Source organism: Tenrec ecaudatus, unplaced genomic scaffold (assembly GCF_050624435.1).
Source record: "Tenrec ecaudatus isolate mTenEca1 unplaced genomic scaffold, mTenEca1.hap1 Scaffold_1556, whole genome shotgun sequence".
Lineage (NCBI taxonomy): Eukaryota > Metazoa > Chordata > Mammalia > Afrosoricida > Tenrecidae > Tenrec > Tenrec ecaudatus.
In genome coordinates, this window is record NW_027458049.1 from 71,923 (window position 1) to 85,250 (window position 13,328).

At 43.3% G+C, this 13,328-nt stretch overlaps 1 long non-coding RNA gene across 1 annotated transcript in view; it reads right to left on the reverse strand.

Moving 5' to 3' along the window:
* Positions 1–2,545: 2,545 nt before the first annotated feature.
* Positions 2,546–13,328, reverse strand: part of LOC142436124 (uncharacterized) — a 95,296-nt gene continuing 84,513 nt past the window's right edge. Inside the window, exon 6 of the long non-coding RNA XR_012781789.1 lies at positions 2,546–3,250. This is a non-coding gene — a long non-coding RNA (uncharacterized LOC142436124). The remainder of the gene's footprint in view (positions 3,251–13,328) is intronic.

Sequence of the window (13,328 nt, forward strand, 5' to 3'; positions counted from 1 at the left end):
CTCCAATATCGTCCTCTGGTGTGCTTGTCGACCCGTACCGGGGACCTCGCTCAGCCTTCATGGGGTATCCACCGGTCACCTTGCCTGTAGACCATGGGCTCTCGCCACTATTCAACAAGCCTGGGGTCCTGATGCACATGGTGAACTTTACTCGAGTCACCCTCGTGTTCTCCTTTTCAGGTAAACCAAATCCCCAGGTATCCGTGCCCATACGCAAGCATTCCTTTTATTGCTGCATTTCTCTGACCTCCACTCCATATGTAGATCCCCGAGGTTACCCAGGAAGCAATTCAGCCTGCTCACATTCTCTCTTTTACACACAGTCCCTGGGAGATGTTTTCTCCCTACTCCCAGATTTTTTTTTTTAACTTCTAGCAAAGACTTATGGTTCCTGAGTTCACGAAAGCACTGATGCGCATCTATTTCACAGCACAGCTGTCTTCCAAGAGGTGTTCTAAACCCAGCGAAAGTAACCCCATTTTGGTGACTCAAAGCAAGTGGGCTCACAATCATTCATTTTTCCCACTACCCATAGTTTCCCCAGAAAACAACCGAGTAAAGGGTGGCTTTGTCTGACCTCTGGATAGACAAGGAAGAAGAATTACCACAAGGGCAAGGTGAAACAAATAGCTACTCTCCATCTTAAAATGAGTTTTTCCATTGCCCCACTGCTAGGTATCCTATTTGTGACTCTGGCTCTCATAGAGAAACAGGGGCACAGAAACTCATGTCTTCATGAGACTCATATATAAAGGTTAAGTGTTCATCAAGCAGACATCCGAAAGCAGTGTGGTCCAAACCCACAAGTCCGACAATAACCCATTAACCCACATGTCCAAAACCAATTGCATTATCCTCCTCCATCTTTCAAAACAGACGACATGTTGCTGGTGAAGGAGGAGATCCAAGACAGAGGATGTGTAAGCAGAGTAACGTGGGCAGTGCATATGTCAGCATATCTCTTCCCGGCTACTCCAACAACCCGGGATTCCTCTGGGTAGTTCCACGTGTCTTCGGGTCAGGGATGTCTTGCCGGAAAGGAGCCTTGACAGGTAAAGCAGGGAACAAGCTGAGGCAGCTGCACCCTGCTCCCACGTTCAGAAATGATGATACCCAACTAGAATGGCAATGCTCAAGGAGCCATTGATCCCTCCGCCCTTCATTTAACTGCACGTGTGTATCACCCAGGTTGGCACAATCCACGAACTAAATCCACATTTGTGAACCTGGCACCCGTTCATAATTCTTTAACCCCAACATGGAATTAAGTAACATCAGGACCTTAATTCTAAACCTTATGGAATGTTCCCCCACTCAGAAAGTTTGTAAGCCAACTGCTCTGTGCCTTTATACCCTTAATTTTAGCTATTCACTTTATCTATGGCCCTCTAATATAAACCCAGTGCTCAGAGGAAACAATCATTGCTCGCCATGAAGAAATCTTCATTCCAATAGGAACCTTTCAATGTCTGTGTCCATCGGCAAAATCAAAGCCGGACAGGCCGTGCATAAAGTCAGCACTCTTAGGCACCAGTTCACAGTCTCCAATATCGTCCTTTGGTGGGCTTCAGGTCGACCCGTGCCAGCTACCTCACTCAGCCTTCTCGGGGTGTCCACCAGTCACCTTGCTTGTAGACCATGGGCTCTCGCCAATGTTCAACAAGAGTGGGCTCCTGATGCGGCCTGGTGAACTTTAATTGAGTTACCCTCGTGTTCTCCTCCTTGTTAGGTAAACCAAATCCACAGGTATCCGGGCCCATACACAAGCAGTCCTTTTATTGCTGCATTTCTCCGACCTCCACTCCATATGTAGATCCCCGTGGTCACCCAGAAAGCAATTCAGCCTGCTCACAGGCTCTCTTTAACACACCATCCTAGGAAGATGTTTTCTCCCTACTCCCAGATTTTTTTTAAATTCTGGCAAAGACTTATGGTTCCTAAGTACATGAAAGCACTGTTGGGCATCTATTTCACTGCATAGCTGTCTACCCAGAGGTGGTCTAAACCCAGCTAAAGATAACCCCATTTTAGTGGTTCAAAGCAAGTGGGCTTACATACTTTCATTTTTCCCACTTCCCATATTTTCCCCAGAAAACAACCGAGTACAGGGTGGCTTTGTCTGACCTCTACATAGACAAGGAAGAAGAATTACCATGAGGGCAAGGTCAAACAAATAGCTACTCTCCATCTTAAGATGAGTTTTTCCATTGCCCCACTGCTAGGTATCCTATTTGTGACTCTGGCTCTCGTAGAGAAACAGGGGCACAGAAACTCATGTCTAAGTGACACTCATATATAAAGGTTAAGTGTTCATCAAGCAGACATCTGAAAGCAGTGTGGCCCAAACCCACAAGTCCGACAATAACCCATTAACCCACATGTCCAACACCAATTGCAATGTCCTCCTCCATCTTTCAAAACAGATGACATGTTGCTGGCTGAAGGAGGAGAGCTGAGGCATTGAATGTGTAAGCAGAGCAGCGTGGGCATTGGATATGTCAGCATATCTCTGCACGGCTACTCCAACAGCCCGGGCTTCCTTTGTGTAGGTCCATGTGTCTTCGGCTCAGGGACGTCTTGCCGAAAGGAGCCTTGACAGCTAAAGCAGGTAAGAAGCTTAGGCAGGTGCACCCTGCTCCCACATTCAGAAATGAAGAGACCCAACTAGAATGGCAATGCTCAAGGAGCCATTGATCCCTCCGCCCTTCATTTAACCGCACGTGTGTATCGCCCAGGTTGGCACAATTCACGAACTATATCCAAACATGCCATCCTGGCACCCATTCAGAATTGAAATTACGTGACACCAATAACTTAATTCTATAAGCCTCTGATTATGTTTCTCCCTCTGGAATGTTTTTAAGCCATCTACTCCGTGCACTTGTACCTCATATTTTCGCTGTTTGCTTAATCTACGGCCCTCTTAGATCAAACCTTTTCTCAGAGGAAAAAATCATTTTCGACCTGAATAAATCTTCATTCCAATAGGAACCTATTGAATTTTGCGTCCATCAACAATGTCAAAACCGAACAAGCCATTCATAAAGTCAGCCATGATCCACTCCAGTTCACAGCCTCGAAAATCCACCATCTGTTTGGGTTCTGGTCAACCCATGCCTTCCTCAGCTCTACGGTGTCCACCGATCACCTTGCTTGTAGACCATGAGCTCTCTCCAATATTCAAGAAGCTTGGGTTACTCATGCTAGATCATGAATTTTTGTTGATTCACTCTCATATTCTCCATTTCTCCTGTAAACCAAATACACAAGTGTCAGAGGCCAAACTCAATTAGTGTTTTTATTACTACATTTCTCCAACTTCTACTGAGCAAGTAGATTCACGTGGTCACCTTGCAAAACCGTCAGCCTGCTCATAAGCTCCCTTTTACACCCATTCCCTGGGAGGTATTTTCTTTGTACTCCCAGATTTTTTTAGTGTTGGCAAAGACTTGTGGTTCCTGAGTACAGGAAAGCACTGTTTCGCATATAAATCAATTCTCTGCATAGCTGTCTTCTAAGGTGTTTCCTAAGCCCATGTAAAGATCAAATTTTGTTGGCTCAAAGCAAGTGGGCTTACAAACTTTCTGCTCTCATACTTCCCATAGTTTCCCCAGTAATCTATTGAATATAGGGTGGCTTTGTCTGACCACTGGCTAGACAGAGAAGGAAAACTACCATGAGGGAGAGGTCAGACAAACATCTACTCTCCATCTTATGGCTAGTTTCTCCAGTACACCACTGCTAAGGTACCACAATGTGTTAGTCAGGGTACTTTAGGGAAAGAACTACAGTGAAACTCATGTCTAAGGGAGAGTTTTATATAGTTTATATAAAGTGCTTTATATAGTTTATATATAGTGTGCATCAAGCAAAAATCCCAAACCTGTCCTGCCAAAACCCACAAGTCCAAAATTAATCCCTCAACCCCTTTATCCAGTATCAAACCACAAAGTCCTCCTCCATCTCACAAACCAGACACCATGATGTTGACTGGAGGAGGAAAGCCGATTCAGTGAATGTGTAAGCATCTCTGCACTGGCATCGTGTCTACTAGGTCCATGTGGCTTCTCCTCAGGGATGTCTTTCAGGAAATTATTCTTGGGAGCTAAAGCAGGGAACTGGCTAAGGGAGCTGCATCCGGATCTGACCATCATAAAGCAAGGCACCCCAGCATTAGAAAGGCGTGGATCCCTGAACCACTTATCCCTCTCCCTTTCAATTCGCCCCACATGTGTTTATCGGCCAGCTTGTCACAGCAAACTAACTACCTCACAGCTCTTCTAACAGTCCATGACATCAATTGTATCAAGCTCATTTATACCACTATCATTTGTTGCCATCATTTTCTAAACAGTTACTTTCTTTTTGAACTCTTGGTTCAATTCTTCTCTTTTCCTACACTCCCACTCTCGTGACCCCTTGATTTCCTATCTTATACTGAGTGCTGTGTCCCTTCACCACATTCATGTTGTTTACCCCCCTGGGGAGCAGTATTATACAGCAATCATTGTGATCGGTTTCCCCTTTCTACCCCTACCTTCCATCTACCCTCCTGGTACCCTTCGGTTTCTGTTCCTGAGGGGTTGGTCTGACCTTGATTCTGTGTGTCATGATCCTTTATCTGTACCTGTATACATGCTCTTGCCTACGCACAACTGATTGGCAGAACTGGGATCATGATAGAGGGGGGTGAGGAAGCCTTAAAGATACAGAGGTATGTTGTACATTTCATTAGTGTTATACTGTGCTCTGGTTGCCTCATCCTTTTGTTGTGACCCTTCTGTGAGGGTATGTCCTCCCGTCTACAGATGGTTTTTGGGGCTCTGCTCCAACCCCTTTATCCTAAACAATATGGGGGTTTTTGTTTGTTTGCAGTCTTCTGGTGCCTACCTGATTCTGTCAACACCTCATGATCTTACAGGCTAGGGCCCTTTCATATGGGATTTGTTGCTTCTTTGCTAGATGGCTGCAAGTTTACCATCAGTTTTTTAAGAACCCAGATGTTTTATCTTTTTATAGCTGGGCATCATCAGCTTTCTTTACCTCATTTGCTTATGCATTCATTTTGCCTTCAGCTATTATGCTGGGAGGGTGAGCATCACTGAATGCTGGGTTGTTAGAACAAAGTGTTCTTGTGTTGAGGGAGGGCTTAAGCAGAGGCCCAAAGTCCATCCACTTCCTTAATTTATCGCTATGTAAATATATGTACATAGGCCAATACCTCGATTTTTATTAATATATTTTCATAAGTGCACACCTATGTTTATTCCTGTATCCTTAGATTTGCTTCCTAGATCGTTCCTGTTTTCTTTTTACCTTCCTCCTTTCCCAACATCATGCGTGCCCTTCTTCTCTCAGCTAGATTGCCGTTGCTCCACCACCACCACCAGGATCTCTATGTCCTCCTTGTTGTTCCTTTTAATTCCCTAGTTGTTTCCTGTCTATGGCATCGTTTGCTCACCACTCCTTTCCTCCCACTGTCTCCTCTCCCAAGTGCCTCCAGAAATGCCGGTCCCTTTACTTTCTCCTTGGGCTTTCTTCCCAAACCTATCTTATATTGGTAGGCAAAGCAATAAAAGAGACAAAGCAAAAAGAAAACAAAAGACTGAATAAAAAGGGAAAACAACAAAAGGGGGGAAACCTAGAAAACCCCCCTGAAAACACATACAAAATTCCAAATCTGTCTGCTGACCTTTATGATTATCTCCCCACCAGTCTAGAGGGGTTCTGAGAACTGCCCCTCCTAGCCTGAAATCTATTGTAGGGACACTTCAAGGGCTTCGTGGCTTGGCAATGCTCCCATTGCTGATCTGTTCTGTTTCCTTCCTGGTTCATCCCATTGTGGGGATGGTCAGGCCCGACTCACTCCCTGCTGGGTGTCCCGAGTATTGTCCTCATTCACAATATGTTCCAGTGAGGGGACACCATGTCTCAAGCTGTTGTCAGCCCTACAGTCCTCTCTGTGCCTTAGCAGCAGCATGCAGGGCCGTCCTCCTCAGGACTTGGTGTGCCAGTATCCAGTCTAAACCCTCACTCCCTTTTTCCTTTGGGTTTACACTTCCATATGGGCATGGCGGGCCAGCCCCTCTCCCCAACCTGTAGGCTAAGTGTTGTCCTCTGTAGCGCATACTTCTAGGGGAAATGGAAGCGGGGTTGTCAGTTTGGCTTTGATTGGGGATGGCCCCATAGACCCCTCAGTGATCTACATATAACCTCCTCCCTGGAGGATGGGCAACAGGAAAGTGGGTGAAAACTTGGATCTCCATCTGCAGAAGAATGAAACAGGACCCATACCTCACTCCATGTACAAAAACAAACTTAAACTGGATTACAGACCTAAATGTAAACCCCAGAGCTATCAGGATCATCAATTAGAAACTTAAGGGGTCTATTGCAGGGCATACATGGACTAGCAAATCTAATAAAGGAAGCACACAGAGCAAAAGACAACACAGATGCCTGGGGCCTACTAAAATAAAACACTTATGCACCTCAAAAAATTTCATCAAAATAGTAAAATGAGAACTCACAGATTGGGGTGGTGGGGTAACAATGACACAACTAACGAGAGACTTGTTACCAAAATCTATGGAATTTTTCTAAGAAAAAAATTAGTCCAATTGAAAGGTGGGCAAAGGACATAAAATAGACATTCACCAAAGCTGGCTTGTGAATGACTAACACATACATGAAGATATGCTCACCATTTCCTAGCCACCCAGGAAATGCAAATCAAAACAACAATGAGTTATTACCGTACACTCCTCACAATAGCAATTGAAACACACAACAGAGAATGACAAATGCTAGAGAGGGCGTGGAGCATTTGAAACTCTTATACATGGCTGGTAGTCTTGTAAACGTTTACAACCAGTGGGGAACGCTATGAGACTACCTGAAGCAAGTAGCATTAGACCCAGCAACACCTCTGCTTGTCATATACCCCAAAGTAGTAAGAGACAGACCCCAGACATGTGTTCTCCTACATTCACCGTAGCACTGTTCACAATAGCAAGAGGCTGGAAAGAGCCCAAATGCCCATCAGTAAAAGAATGGAGGAAGAAACTCTGGTACACATGGAAATTATGTGCCCCTGAAAAACAGTGATGAAACCATGAAACACCCCATTACATAGATGGGCCTGGAAATGATTATGCTTCGTAAAGTTAGTCAATCACAAAAGGACTGGCACACTACTATAAGGATAAACACCAAGATAAAGGCAGAATTCTGCTCTTGGGTCATGTAATCATCTTTTTGTCATGAAATCTGGCCTCCCAAACAAGGTAGTGAGCCAGTATAGTACCCGTGCACTATATATTGCCCTCTTTACAATTGCATCTTACAAACCACTTCAACGGAAGACACGTCCCCTCCACTGGGATCAATTTCTCAAGATGGGAAGGGAGGAAGGAGGGAGACGACCAATCAGTTGCTGCCATACAACATTGTCCTACGGTCACCCAAATTCAACAGATACTCCTACGAGAGTGATTAGCAAACCATCCTGGAAACTCAAGTCAAGACATGAGGGGGAGACGGGTCTGTCTTGGAAAAGGCAATTACACTTTCGTTGATGGGTAAACTGGGTAGAGCAAGATGCCATCTGGGGGGAAACATGCTTAACGGTACTTATAGAACCCAAGGAGAGAATACGCCTGGTATTACATTCCTAACTGGACACTTTTGACCTGGTTTCTATCCAGTCCTTGGTGATCCAGACTGGATGCTGTAGTCATCTAGGATTTTAGACTCTGTTCTTTCCAGGCTCACAACATCCTCCATGGGCCACATCAGAAGGATCCGATTTGGAAAGTCACTAAGGAGCTGATAAGATAAAGCCCACTAGACCTTATTAGCTCCTTAGTGGCTTTCCAAATCAGTGGGATTTACCTTAGATTCGCCTGAAACAGGTTTAAGAAAGTGCTTTAAAACATACTCCCTTGGACTTAGGGCAAAGTGCTCTAGTGTCCAAAGATGCAGATGACTGCTATCTTAATACTCTGGAATTTGAGTTTGTTGGATTTCAGTCTGGATCTCTTGCTTTGGGAATACCCTGTGAATGGTGTCCCAGGACTATCATATAGTTACTGTTTGTATTCTCTCTTTGCTTTTTTGTCACATATGTTAATCTGGAAGGTATAGTCCTGGCTTTGTGAATGAATGTTATTGAAAATTTTATCCTATTCCCAGTGTATGTGTAGTGACCAGTCACTTAATCTTTTTTTTAATCATTTTACTGGGAGCTCATACAATTCTTATCACAATCTATACATCCATCCATTGTGTCAAGCACATATATACATTTGTTGCCATCATCATTCTCAAAAAATTTGCCTTCTACTTCAGTCCTTAATATTGGCTCCTCCTTTTGTGCCCCTCCTGCCTCCTTCCCCTCCCTCATGAATCCTTCATAATTCATAAATTATTATGTCATATGTTACACTGTCTGACATCTCCCCCTGCCCACTTCTCTGCTGTCCATCCCCAAGGGAGGAGGCTATTCGTAGATTCTTGTAGTCGGTTCCCCCTTTCCACCCCACATTCCTTCTACCCTCCAGGCATCGCCACTCTCACCATTGGTCCTGAAGGGGTCATCTACCCTGGATTCCCTGTGTTTCCAGTTTCTATCTGTACCAATGTACATCCTCTGGTCTAGCCAGCTTTGTAAGGTGGGATTGGGATTATGATATTGTGGGAAGGAAGCATTAAGAACTAGAGGAAAGTTATATGTTTCATCGTTGCTACCCTGAACCCAGACTGGCTCATCTACTTTCCACAACCCTTCAGTAAGGGGGTGTCCAGGAGGCAAAGGGCACTTACAGAGGTCTAAATACAGGCATGGACATATGTAAATATATTTATATATGACAATGGGAAAATAGATCTATGTGCACATATTATAGGTTTAGTATTAAGTTAGCAAATGGACATTGGGCTTCCACTCAAGTACTCCCTCAATGCAAGAACATTTTGTTCTGTTAAATTGGCATTCCATGATGCTCACCTTCCTGACATGATCACTGAAGAAAAATGTGTGCATAAGCAAATGTGGTGAAGAAAGCTGATAGTGCTCGACTATCAAAAGATATAGCATCTGAAGTCATAAAGTCTTGAAGGTATACAAGTGGCCCTCTAGCTCAGAAACAACAAAGCCCACATGGAAAAAGCACAGCAGCCTGTGTGATCAGGTTTAAGGTATCAAAGAACAAAAAATCAAATTATTGTGAATGAGGCGGAGTACAGATTGGGAACGCCTTACAGAAGGGTCACAGGGAGGAGAAGAGCCAGTCAACGATGAAACATACAACTTTCCTCTAGTTCTTAAATGCTTCCTCTCCCCGATCCCCACCCCCACTATCATGATTCCAATTCTACCTTACAAATACAGCTAGACCCACAGGACATACACTGATACAGACAGGAACTGGAAACACAGGGAATCCCTTCAGGACCAGTGATGAGAGTGGCAAAACCAGGAGGGTAGAAGGAAGATGGGGTAAAAAGGGGGAACCAGTAACAAGAATCTACATATAACTCCCCTCCCTGCAGGATGGACAAGAGAAAAGTCAGTGAAGGCAGATAGATGTTGGACAGTGCTAAATTATCAAGTGTTCATGAGGGAGGGTGTGGCAGGAGGGAGGGAAAACATGTGGAGCAGATACCATAGGCTCAAGTAGAAAGAACATGTTTTGAGATTGATGAAGGAAACAAACATAAAAATGTGCTTGAAACAATAGATTTATGTATGGATTGTGATAAGAGTTGTATGAGCCCCCAATAAAATCATTTAAATAAAGATGGAAAGAATACACAGAGTTATGGTATCAAAAGAATAGGTTGACATTCAACCATTTCCAGAGGTGGCATCGGACCAAGAACCAATAGTACTGAAGGAAGAAGCCCAAGCTGCATTAAAGGCACTAGAGAAACACCAGGCTCTGGGAACTGACAAAATACAGGAAACACTCACTCACCAAGAAATCTGGAAGACAGCTGCCCGGTCAACCCACTGGAAGAAATCCATACTTCTGGCCATTCCAAAGAAAAATGAAGTGATGCAACAGAATGGAAATGATAAAATTTTCACTGATAACACATGCCGGTAAAATTTTGATGAAAATATTTCAAAAATGGTTACAACAGGACATCAACGGTGAGCTGCCAGAAATTCAAGCTGGATTCAGAAGCAGATATGATACAAAGAGAATTCTTGCTGACATGAGATAGATGGTGGATGAAACTATAAAATGGCAGAGAGATGCTTATTTGTGTTTTATTGACTACGCAAAAGCACCAGAAAAGAGAGAGCCTAACAATGTGCTGGTTTTCAAATAATCCTCAGCAAGTACAGAAGAATTCACCAAATTCTGGGAGATTTGCTCAAGCAGGGAGCTTTTCTGAAGTTGAGTTTTGGTCTGTTTCTGAGACCCTCAATGCTAATCTTTCTTTATATGTTGTAAGATACTCCCTCGTATTGGTTTATTAAGCCTTAGGAACCACCAAAACACATACATAACACAAAGCAAAACTGACCCGCTGGAGCTTTTATATAAACTGAACTAAACAAGCATCAACAGCAACAGAGAACGCTCAGATAAAGGGGCAAGGAAGTTTAAAAATAAAAACACGGCATGATTAAGAAAGCCTGGGTATTATGTAGCAACACATGGAAGTGAACGTGTTGGGCAATAATGGAGATGCAAGGAGAACACTGTGGTCATTCTGGGAGATCTGCTGTGAAGCACCAGATCACCAGCACGTGAAGATGATCCAGCCTTTTATTGCTTTCCCACCACAGAAGAGGACGCAGCAAGAACGAGGGAGGGAGGCAGAACCCTTGGCAAATAGCAGGTGGAAAAACGATGAAAAGTGAGGCCAAACAGGATCCCAGTGGTGAGGATTGGTCCAACCCTGGGAACCAGGTAGACTGTATCTGGGAGCTCGTGCTGGGACCCTGGACTCCTCCTCATGAGTGGAATGTTGGGGATACTGTTGTGGATATTACTCACAATTTAGGCACAGATCTGGGTGTGTAAACTATTAGATCCAGTAGCTGGAAGCTAGAAATAACAAACTGCACGGAAATGAAGTAGTCAATGACACCACTCATAAACTGAGTAAATATGCAAATGATGGGCTCAAAAACAGGCCTCAGGAGAAAGGAAAAATATAATTCTGGAAGTGGAAGAGGAAAGGTTGATGAGAAACAAAAGGTCTCCTGGAGAATGAATGACCAGGTATCCTAAAGAGAGTCTTCATTAAGGGTAATGCCAGCAATTTTACTGACTAAGATAAAATTGAGAGATCTTGTTCTACCCCATTGCCATTGAGTCAAATCCAAGCAAGTCTTGATAAATTTTTAAAAATTGAAATCATATGAAGTATTTTCTCTGATCACAAGTGAGTGAAACCAGAAATCAGTAACAGAAAAAACCCTGAAAATATGGAAATTAATTAACATACTATGAAACTAATAGTGGGTCACGGTAAATATCAAAAGAGAAATCACACATTTTAAAAATCTGATGAAAATGAAAGCACAACATACAATATTCAGAGAAGACAGTGTGCAGAGGGAAACTTACAGCAATAAACAGGAAGGAGAGGGTGAAGGGATCTCCAATTAACAGCCTAACTTGATAATTCTAGAAACTAGAAAGAGGAGACCAAAAAGAAGCCTTAATGTACCAGAAAAAGGGAAATAGCAAAGATCACCCAGAAATAAAATTAAAAACAGAAAGATAATAGAACCAATAAAATCAGAAGTTGTTTCTTTGAAACAATCATTAAGAATAACAAAACTCTAGCTAGTGACAAAGAAAACAACCAAAAATAGAGAACTAACTGTCATAGTTAGGTTTTGTATCACCTTGACCAGATCAGAATTCTCAGGGGGTTGGTAACTGAGGCCTAGTAATCCCTATGATGTTGTATAACACAATGTATCCCATAATGGGATCTGCTGTGATCAGCTAATCAGATTAAGGTGGAGTACAATCCTCTTACTCAGGTAACAGCACCAATACACCTGAGAGGAAGTTTACTCAGAGTGGGGCCTAATTCATATTTAAGCGGAGGTTGAGGAGACACTTGCTGGCTTTTTTGCGTCTGAGTCCTGTATCTGACTTGTCTGTCTCTTATTCTTTGTACTTGAACCAGCGGCCTGCCATAATGGCTGCCGATCCATAGAGCAATCAGCAACCTGCTATCTGACCTGCCAACCTTGACTTCGTTTCTCTCTCCTGTCACAGCCTGATTTGCTGACCCGAGATTCATCTACTTCTACAGCCTGTGGTATAGAAGCTGAAGCTACTCAAGTCAGGAGAAGCTTCCAGTTTAAAATCTGACTGGCTGACTTAAAGCCACACTGTCCTTACCTACTTCTACAGCTGTATGAGCTCTGTTATGTATGTACACACACACACACAGAGATTTATATCAAGAACGTGCTGTGTATGTATATATACACATATAAATGCATGCATATATATAGAACCCCCATAAAGAAACAAAAATTTTCCAAAGCTGTGTACTTAATTTTTTGACAAGACACCTATCACTTTCAAAGTACTTTCCATTATACTTAATACATTTGACAAATCTGCCATTCCTTCCTTGGAAACCCTTTTCAAACTCCTATTTGGGTGGCTGACAGCACTTCCTTAGTTTTTTCTTCATTTCTTCTACATCATCAAATTGCTGGCCTTTCATGCCCCTTTTCATTCGTGGAAATGAAAAGAAGTCGCTCAGAGTGAGGTCAGGTGAGCCAGGTGCATGGGGCGAGAGAGGCATGCTCTTTTAGCTAAAAACTGGTGCACTGAGATGGCTGCATGAGCAGGTACATTATCGTGGTGGCAAAACCCATCCCCCATCTGCCACAAATCAGGCCTTTTTTGTTGCACACTGTTATGCAATCTTTTCAGAACCTCTAAATAGAAAGCTTAGTCAACAGTGTGAGCTGGTGAAACGAACACCAAATGCCCCACAATTTGGCATTTTTGTCTCTTTCAGAAGTTGATGGACATGCAGAACAAGATTTGTCATCAGTCAACATTTCACCTTTTTTGAAACGAGCAAACCACTTGTACACGAGTTTTTCCCATAGTGCTCTCCGTATAAGCTGTGTGCAACATCACAACAGTGTCTGCCGCATTTTTCCCCAAGGAGGAAACAAATTTCACAGCCACACACTGTTCTCTTAAACCAGCCATCACACAAAAAAAAGAAAGAAAACGAGATTAGAGCAAAACAGCTTTATGAAAAAAATTCACTGTGATCAGAGAGAAGCTTCCCAAGAGATGCTACTGGGTGCACTAACTCAGAAC